Source organism: Mobula hypostoma, chromosome X1 (genome assembly GCF_963921235.1).
Source record: "Mobula hypostoma chromosome X1, sMobHyp1.1, whole genome shotgun sequence".
NCBI classification, from domain to species: Eukaryota; Metazoa; Chordata; class Chondrichthyes; order Myliobatiformes; family Myliobatidae; genus Mobula; species Mobula hypostoma.
The window spans coordinates 57333320-57342229 of NC_086128.1; the positions used below are offsets into that span (position 1 = coordinate 57333320).

The following is an 8910-nucleotide window of genomic DNA, read 5'->3' on the forward strand; positions in this document are numbered from 1 at the left end:
GTCCGTTTCGCCACGAACATTACTCTGTGGCCCTTAACGTCAGCTGCTGTCCCTGTGCTGGGACATACATAACATGGATAGTTACCAGTATCGTGTTTACTTGCACAGACAGTAGCACACGTTGGTGCTTTTGAGATCGATACCTTGACCCCGATGGCATGACTGTACATTTTGATCGCAAAGGAACGATCGGCCACAATTTCGCCCAGGTTGGTACAGGGTTTGGGTAATCACAAGTTCGCTAGGCCGGGCCTGCAAGCTACCGAGTGGAGTAAACATCTGTTAAACTGTGAATGCGACACTTGTGCCCGCATTATTGGAATTGCCTTAATCCCGCCGCACGTCTGATCTGTGCCTCCTGTATAACACATGCTCACAGCTTTCCAGCAGAATGCTGACGCAGATTAATTACAAATAGCGAGTCAATCTCTTGTTCCCTTTACACATTCTCTCTCTCTCTCTCTCTCTCTCACACACACACACACACACACACACACACACACACAAATACTGATCCATACAAAGTAAGATAGATGATCCAATGAACATTTATTGTGCAATCTATTACGCGGGGGCCACACATGTTAAAAACATGTTGAAAATTCACCTTCGCGTCACAGCAGTGCGTGATATATTCGCTACTCGACATAAAGCATACGTTGCATTGAATTAGCCCAAGCATAGTCCTTCCCGTATATCTTTGTAAAGGAATATAACCCTGTGCATGTAGAGACGTGGGCAACAGCTACAGAGCCTACTTCTGGTTACTATAGCGACCGTCGTTACACTTCCGAAGATTTCCCCACTCCACGCTCTCCCCGCGGGGAAAAAAAATCTGTACATACAGTTAACAAGCGATAGTGTAGAAGCCCATCAGCCATACCTGAAAATTAAACCCAGCTCTGCGAAATCCATTTTTGATATTGGCGCATGTTTCAGCCAAGATATCAATTAGTTTAAAGGATTGCCAGCAACCAGACTGTCAGCGTTTGATTGTGAACCCCCGTTTCTACGTGTGCTTGAGTACATGTTTCTTTGTAAGGTACTTTGAATTCGGGTCCTGTGTTGCGATTAAGTGTTTGAGCGTGGGACATGTGCATGTGAGAGCGTGAGCTAATGGGAGAGTTTGCAGTGAGTGTGTGTGTGTTGTCATGAATGTGCAATGGACATGTATGCTTGATGACTATTGAATATAAAAGCCTATTGAACAAACCCTAAACGATAAGATGGACCCGTGTCCACACAATCCATCTCTATCATGTGCACCTCAGTGTCTGCCTGCATTGCACTGTATCAGTACTGTTACACATCACTGCATTCTGTTATTGTTTTACCACGTACTACCTCAATGCACCGTTGTAATGAATTGATCTACATGGAAACAACAGGAATTCTGCAGATGCTGGAAATTCAAGCAACATACATCAAAGTTGCTGGTGAACGCAGCAGGCCAAGCAGCATCTATAGGAAGAGGCGCAGTCGACGTTTCAGGCCGAGACCCTTCCTCAGGACTAACTGAAGGAAGAGTGACACACTCACTCTTCCTTCAGTTAGTCCTGACGAAGGGTCTCGGCCTGAAACGTCGACTGCGCCTCTTCCTATAGATGCTGCTTGGCCTGCTGCGTTCACCAGCAACTTTGATGTATGTTGCTTGATCTACATGGACACGTTTTTCACTGTACCTTGGCACATGTGCAAATAATAACAATGTTACCTATTTACAGTAATAACAACGTTACTAATTTACTAATTGTGTGTCTATAAACGTGAGTCCATTTTTTTCTGAGTGAGCATAACTGTATGTGAAGGTGAGCAGGTATGTATTGTGTGTAAAGAGTATTTGTACTGAGTACTTGTGTGTGTGTCTGTATGTGCGTATGTATGAATGTGTGTTTACCTTTATGCTTGCACGTTTGAAATGAGTAGCAGGTTTGAGACTGCAAGGGTTAGAGTCTATTTAATCTGCAGATGACGCTTTCGGACTTTCCCATGACCGACTTCACGTTGAAAACGTTGAAAAGTTTACCTTTCACAGCAGCTGAGAAAAACTGTCAAACTGTCTCACTCCGCCGGTACACTGACCAGTAGTGAGTTTGGAGATGGGACACATCAAAATTCAAAATTGTTTAATGTCATTTCTAGTACACAAGTGTAAAAGAGAACGAGATAATTGTAACTCAGGATCCGATTACAGCACGAAAAAAACACAATCAAATAAAGAACACTAATAAAAACGCCATAAATATAAATGCATAAGATAGCTTAAATACATCGATTGTTTGAACGTCCATAAAGTAACAATAGGCAGAGGAACGTCTGTACACAAGAAGACTCTAACAGGAAATGATAAAGTAGTGGTGGTTGGGGGTGTGGAGAGGTGAGTTAGTGGGTGAAGGTGTTGATCAGCCTTACTGCTTGGGGAAAGTAGCTGTTTTAGATTCTGGTGGTCCTGGCGTGGATACTACTTCTCTGTTACGCAGGCATGATTGAATCAAACGTTTAAGTTGGACTTTTAAAAAATGAATGCTTCACTCTGCTGAGGAATGAATTCAGACTTAGCATTCAGACACCACCAAGAGTTCAATTCTGAATCTAAAAAGGCTGTGGAGGGTTGAAAACTCATTCAAATCCATCGTGGGCACTAGCCTCCCTACCATCGAGGACATCTTCATAAGAAGATGCTTCAAAAAGGCAGCATTCATTATGAAGGACTCCCATCACCCAGGACGTGCCCTCTTCTCATTGCGACCATCAGGGAGCTGAAGGCACACACTCAACGATTCAGGAACAGTTTCTTCCCCTCTGCCATCAGATTTCAACACAACACAACCTCACCATTTCTGCTCTCTTTTTATACTACTTATTTAATTTAGTTACTATTGTGATTTATAGCTTTTAGGTATTGCACTGTACTGCTGCCGCAAAACAATAAATTTCACGACATATGTAAGTGATATTAAAACTGATTCTGAAATCCAAATGTTGTATCCAGAAATGGACATAGCGCCCGGGAAATCATGACTTTTTAAGAAAACTTTAATCATACTCCAGAATTTGCGACAGACGTCATTGGCATAACGGTGCCGTTTTAGGAAAACTGTCAACATTTGCAGTTTTACGAAGAACATTTTTCGGTCATCTATGTTTAACATATTTCAAGTTGCTCGTTTACTTTAAAGACGGTGATAATGACGTTATCAAATGGGAGAACCCCGGATTATAAATACAGAACCTTGACAGATACAAATTACAGGTCATGTGACACCCCACCAAAACCCCACCCCCTGCCACCCTCCGAGATTCCACCGTTACTACTAATTCCTCTCAAACCACCTCACACTCCTCCTCGCGCCCTCCCCACTATGGACCTCAGTGTTTGCTGGCTATTTGAGTTTGAACCAATGATAGAAGGCTGAAAGGTTGCAGGCCAGAGCGCTTCCTCTGTTTCAGTGAAAGTCAACACATCTCCGCGCTTTCGCGGTGGATTACATTTCCCGCCTGCAGAACGCCACCATCGCCAAGAATCGGCTGTCATTCCCTAGCAGTAAATGCGAGTTGCTTGGTCCAGCAAAAAGATGCCAAGCGCCACTGGAAGATTTTACTCTCAAACACCAGTTGGGGGAAATAAAACTCGTCGCTGTAAAATTGATCGACATTTCCCCCACCTACCTGAGTAACAGCGAGGATAGGAGGGAAAATAGCGCAATGTTTCAGAATCCCTCCATCACACGCAAGTTGTACTGTCTAAGGAGTCGTAAAAAATTAAGTCTATCTCCAAGTGTTTGGACTTCACAATAATACGATTAAAATCCATGAATTTAGCAATAATATTACAGAGCAGAACTGGAACTTAAAACAGATATCAACACTGTTCTCAGATATCTTAGATACAAACGCATCGTTCAATGAATTTAGACAAGTTCATTGCCTAACCGTTTCGTTTTAAAAGGTCGCCTGTGCTGCTGATTACTGTAGCGCGGATGTGCAACAGCTGTATCCCTTATCGATAAGGGGCAGAGGAACAGAATTCGAATCTGTGTATCGCGGTTCTTCCAAGTAAACAATGCGGGCCTGTGACGTAAATAATACCAGCCTGGAATTCAATGCAGACGATTGGAGAATCTTAAACAGCTTCTCATAACAAAAGGCATGATGAAATAAATAGTAGTAAAGGAACTCCGTGTTTGTCAATATTAAGATGTCTACAGGACATGAGGTTTTACATTGTAAGACTACATATGGTTCCCACAGCAGTTCAGATGTAGACTAAGGTTTTCTTCGGAGTTACGGGGATTCCCCCCCCCCCACCACGACCCCACCACATCCCGTTCCTGGTCCCATTCCTATGACCCGTGAACTTGCTTTCACAGAGAGGGCAGCCCACTTTTCAAGCATGGTGCCCTTATTACTGAGCAGCCCGGCGGGATACAGGGAATCGCAGCCAATTAAAAGTACTTTGCCATTGTCACTTTCAGGACAATTTTCCAAATATCATTCGAATTGTTACCAGCCTATCACTGAGATGAGCCTACTGATAAATATATTGTCGATATACACAACGGCTAGATTTTTACATAAAGATGCAGAAAAAGATTGCGGTTTTAATGTGCACGTTATGGTTAAAGTACCTTATGAATAAAAATATAATTCTAGGAATGTTTCGACATGAAATGTTTCTCAGTTGTGAGAGGCCTGGTAATGTGGTATGACTAACCAACAGAATACATTTCTGTTGTACGGACTGCGGAATGTGCCAGAATGTAGTTAGTTTCCTTTTGACAGGCAGACGTATGATTTCATTCCGATTAGTAAAACCTAATCGAATCTAACTCATTTCCTCGCGAACACCAACCTTGTTGTTCGAGGCGGTAATTAATGGTAGAAAGGATGAAAGGTGGAGTTAGAGCAAAATGCTAGTCAACTTTCAGAGTAACCCGAGTTGACAATGGCAGAAACAGATCCACATTAAGAAATAAGCGACAATGAGTGTCGTCGGAAGCCTGTCCACATTAAGAGGTGTAGGACAATGCGTGCGTCGGAAGCCTTCAATCGGACATGGCTAGTGGACGGGAATTTCTAATTGTCGGGGACATTTTAGTTACAGACATGATATACATTGGGGTTGTATATTTAACGGGCAGATAATCATGGACACGTTTAACATCTGGAAGTTGTGCAACTCGACATCTAACTGATTTCGTGTTGGTAGTTTGCTTATTGCGTTTAATTGTCGGGGACCTCGACGAGAGGGAGGACAACTAATGCCGGCGCCGTTCCCGAATTCGTTGTGTGGGTTACTTCGGCCTTTCAGTGCGGCTACCGAGGAGGGTTGGCCGTGCGGTTCACGTTCAATGGCTCCCGCAGAAAACATCGGTTGGTTACGGTGGTATATCAAGGGAACTGCAGTGACTGGGAGCCGGATACGCTGTACACGTGATTCGGAAAGAAGACTGTGTCAAAATGTTTGCTGTTTTTTTTAAGAAAGTGTTGTATCACATGGTTTTGAGTAATCAGCTATAGGAGAGTCCTGAGCTGCTCTATATCAAACACGCGGAGCAAAGTATTAACTTCCTCCAAAACACTTTCCAATCGCCAACCCGTTCCTCAACACATAAACTCAGTTCCCATGATCAGCTGGGGGTGGAGGGCGTGCTGGGGTGAATTAAAGGGGAAGGGGAGCGGGTGAGAATAACAACAGAGACTTTCGCCTTACGGTAGACAGCACAGCAACGGCCCGGAGCGCCGTCAGGAAATCCACTAACGGGCCGGGTGCCCAGTAATTTTCCTCCCAGCTCCTCCCCACCTCCCGTTCGCATGTAATACTCCTAAACTGGGGCTGAGAAGCGCCTCTCAATCTAATCATATATATTTAAATGACTAAGGCAGATCTTGTATTTCTGACCTGATTCGATTTAGTTGCGCCGGGGAGGTCAATGTGTAATTTGCAGAGAACAGACACGACAGGCTTCTAGTATTGAGACACAAACACACCCCTCTGAACCCTCCATTTCAAACCGAAACGCCCTGATTCTCTCTTTCTCCCTCACACAAATGTACTTGCAGGTTTAATTTTTAAAACCACTCTGGTTTGAGAATACCGACTTCAAATGATATCCACACTGCCCCAGTCTTCCGCAAGCACAAATATTCCCGTCCCTAAACCATAAAACAGTTTTTGTAACGACTTCGCACAGCACTTTGATTACCTACTGTTGTTGCGAACTCGAATGACGCTACCCAAATCAGAGAAGTGGATTAAAGTTATATATGCAGGAAACGCCGAAATTATTTTAGTCTTTATATCCAATAAGTTGGATAAAACATGTACCAACTTCGCAGGGTATAAACCAAGACTAAAATAAACGCGTGTTCCATGCAGACTTTCATGTTACTGATCATGAACAAAATACATTCTCAATTCGAAGTATCTATTTTCACAGAGAAATCCTCTACCACAATCGCGGTGAGTTTAAAACACGCTCGAGAATGCAAAGTTATCCAAACTGCTAACATCAAAGAGAATATATTCACCTCCAGTTCAAAACACACGGCACGTGCAGTAAAAAAAACGCGTTTAAGTATAGTTTCGTTATAACTAACCAGAACTACAGCGATACAACCAATTGAGTCCGGACACAGACATAGACTTCTGGATTTAGTACTCAACAAACGTTTTGCCAACCCGTTCGCACACGCAATTTTTTTTTTAAAAACAGTGATAAATGCGACCATCTCGTCCGTATTCACTCCCCCTTGACCCGGGTAGAGATTTAGTTCATCGAGCAGGGTCTCGAAAGGGGGAGGCGAACCACACAGGCTACCAAGTATTTCAAGACAAGGGCTCGGGCGAAAAAAGTTCGTAAAAGCGCCGGGGTTAGTCAGATTGCGACTAGACCCTGGCAGTGACAATCATTACACACTGTACTACTGGATTCTATAAAATCGTGCCGCAGGAACCCGGGACAAAGTTTTAAATCGTGCCCGATCTCAGGACGGTCGGATTTTTCTCTGCGCACGAGGCTGGCCGCGCCGAGCCGACCGGGCTTCCCAACGCTCTCCCGAGCGACCGTGAAGCAAACCGGAGCTCAAAGTAAGAGCGAACTGAAGCCAAGTATGTGACCTTTGCAGCCGCGCCGGGCCAGTTTTACTCGTCTTTGAAAAAACAGCGATTTCGAACTGCTGTTCAGTGAGAGAGTGGCTCGGGCTCACTAAACTCACCAACGTTAAAGTGGGGGCATTGAAAGAGAGAGAGCGAGAGCGAGAGAGAGAGAGAGAGAGACATATCGAGCAGCTAGGAGCCTATGCTGGGCACAGACACCCAACGGCAAATTTCCAACAAATAATTGCACCGACCGGCAACTGATGGAGCGGACTGGGTGGCGAAGGGGACGTCTTGGGTCAGACCGAGCGACCACAGCAAAAACAAGCAGCGAAACAACGGAGACAAGCGGCAGAAACACAATGAAAAGTAACAGATCGGTAGAATTGAATTCAAGGCAAGCGGCCATCTTGAAATGGAAACAGCGATACGATGTCAAGCAATCCCGCACCACTAATTTCGTTCGAGTAAAGACATCTGCCGGATGGTAAGCTCAGTCTCTCCGGCCGGTGGGGAAGTGGGATATTTTTTAAAGCGGTCCCTACCTGCTGATCGGGCGGCCGCCGTCTCTGGTGCCGGGAGCAGGGCGAAGAAAGAGTGTTTAGCTGAAGCTGTTACTACAGGCTCCTCGAACAAAATGGCTTTTTTTTCAGCTCCTGATCGACCGCCCCGTTTAGTCACGTGGGTTCATTCCTTCAGGGTGTCCAGAGGCAGAAATACTGACTGAGAACAGAGAGAGAGAGAGAGAGAGAGAGACAGAGAGAGAGAGAGACAGAGAGACAGACAGACAGACAGACAGAGAGGGAGGGAGACAGTTACCGAGAAATAACAGGGTGTGTGTGAGAGAGAGGGAGACGCAAGTATAGACAGAGAAGGGAACTAAAGGCGCACGGGTACACATACACACAGGCACACACACAGACAGACACATACACGCACACACAGCGAGAGAGAGGAGTGGCTCAGAAACTGTAACTGAGAACAAAAATCCCGAGGCAGACCGACAAACATAAAGAGAGAGAGAGATCCAAAGTGGCAGCGACATAGAGCGAGCGGCAGGCCCGCTTGCTCAGAGAGAAAGACATGAACGGGGGAGGGGGGAGGTTGCGGTGGGAGGAATTGGCACCATGTTAAAAGAACAAATATTGACTTGTATTATTTTATAAAATGGAGCCCCTTTATAAATTGTACAGAACCGTACCTGGAAGATAAGAGGAAAACTGAGCCATAACGCCCCTTTCTATCGTGTAGCAACCAACGATTACAAGTGGTTTGAGAAGGCATAGATCAATAGTTAGAGATTTGAAACGAGGGAACGGAGTACCGGTTTTCCTGTTGGCCCATTCATGTGAAATAAACTCTGCTCCTAACACCGGGCACAGGAGCAATCCGAACGACAGTCGAGCATTTATTTAACATTCTGAATACACACGGCAACACCTAGCACATGGGTTTATTAATCTTTCTACACTCCTGAATTCTGACTGTTCGTCACGCCGATTGTTTGATCTATTCACACGGTTTCACATTGTGGCTTTTCCGTGAATGTTTGTATTTATCTTGCGTGCAATCATTTAAAATCTACAACGCAGAGTGAGTCTTAGTTATCAATCCATTTATAAGAATGGAATAGTGATCCAATACAGACCGTTGCCCAACCTAACAGAGTGTCGATTAATACACCATTTTCTGATTGCAAATATCTGGCCTTTGAGCCAGACCCAAGATCAAGATCAATTTCCAATGGGATTTATTTTTAATTATCGGTTTAATTCAAGAGAAAACGGGTATGTTGCCAAGTAGTACTACTG

At 44.5% G+C, this 8910-nt stretch overlaps 1 protein-coding gene across 1 annotated transcript in view; it reads right to left on the reverse strand.

Moving 5' to 3' along the window:
- Window positions 1-7742, reverse strand: part of LOC134340556 (polycomb complex protein BMI-1-like) — a 48342-nt gene extending 40600 nt beyond the window's left edge. Inside the window, exon 1 of the mRNA XM_063037949.1 lies at window positions 7645-7742. The gene's annotated coding sequence lies outside the window, so the exon portion shown is untranslated. The remainder of the gene's footprint in view (window positions 1-7644) is intronic.
- Window positions 7743-8910: the final 1168 nt, after the last annotated feature.